This window comes from Phytophthora parasitica (assembly GCF_000247585.1).
Source record: "Phytophthora parasitica INRA-310 unplaced genomic scaffold supercont2.229, whole genome shotgun sequence".
NCBI classification, from domain to species: Eukaryota; Oomycota; class Peronosporomycetes; order Peronosporales; family Peronosporaceae; genus Phytophthora; species Phytophthora nicotianae.
In genome coordinates, this window is record NW_008649215.1 from 18,689 (window position 1) to 20,214 (window position 1,526).

A 1,526-nucleotide genomic window follows, 5' to 3' on the forward strand; every position below is an offset into this window, starting at 1 on the left:
CTCTCTACTGTTCCGTTCAACCAGGGGGAGTATCCAGGCGTAAAGTATAGCTCCATCTTCAATCGGGTGGCCAAGTGCTGCACCATTTCGTTACGGAAATGCGTGCCTTGGTCTGATAGCAGCGTCTGAGGCAGGCCGTACCGGGAATACCACATCAGCAGCGCCTCAGCAACCACGTATGCCGACGGCGTAGCACCCGGAAACAGCTCGCAGAAGTGCGAGAGCCCGTCTTTCACCACGAGAAGGTAGTTTGAGTCTCCATAGCCATTACCAAGGAAAAGGAAGTCCAAGTGGACGAGCTCGTTTCGTTCTGTAGGTGTAAGTAGCGGTCCATACGGACGAGGAATAAGTCGGGGACCTTTAAAACGCTTGCACAGCAGGCACCCACGGACGAACTTCGCCACCTTATTCTCCAACTTCGTAAGGTAGAATCGAGACTTCAGCACGAGGATCATTGCTTCTTGACCACGATGCCCCTGTGCGCCGCAGTGCGCAACCACGAGAATTCTGGCTAGTAAATATTGAGCTCCAGCTGGGATCCATGGACGTCCATCGACAAGCAGTACACCATTCTCCTCCGAAAAATCGACTCTCAGTCGAGCCTTCTCACGTCCAGCTACAAACTGCGCAACTGAAATGTCCGTCGAGGTAGGAAAAACGAAATCTGCGTCCATCAGAGGACGAAGCATCGATAGATCCTCAACAGGAACGCTTCGTCGACCTCGTGTTTGGACAGCCGCAACCAAAACTTGCTCTTCACCGCGAACGTGCCACCGGGACACAATATATGCCCACACGTTAGCATCACCGGAAATGTGCTCAATGCGGTAGTAGAGACCACATAGCCGCATCGCCCATCGCTGCAAACGGTCTCGAACATGTTTCTTCAAGTCGGTATGCGGAGCAAATATGTAGATCAGGTTCGCATGGTCACAAAACAACCGGAAACCTCCCGGTCGCAGCAGTAGGTACTCAAGGTCGTTGCAGGCCTTCACGATCGGGTATGCCTCCTTTTCCACCACCGTCCAATTGAGTTGTGAGTGCTTGAACGTACCGCCTTTGCAAATATCAACTGGTGGTTCTGGCGCTCAACAGGAATGCCTGGCTGCCACTGCATGACTTGCGTCACCACGATACCAAACCCGGAAAGCGACGCATCTGTGAAGTCGCACAATTCAGCGTCCGGATCATGGTGTGCCATCAGCGCAGAGTCTCTCACCAACGAAAGTACATTCTCGTAGGCAGCCTTTTCATTACTATCCCAGGAGGTAGCGACTTGTAGTGCATTTCGGTTCCGTCTACCGATCCGCTTGTTTTCGGCCTCCAACTTATCATGAAGCGGAGCCACAGTGCGTGCGTAGTCCGGAAGCGAGTCATGCAACCAGTTCGTTGCAAATACAAACCGCTGCAGATCTGCCACAGTTGCAGGGAGAGGAAGTTCCACCAAAGCGTCCACACGCGCAGGATCATGGCGTATTCCGTCTCTCGAAACAAGTCTGCCACACCACTTGATCTCTAGCTCAAAC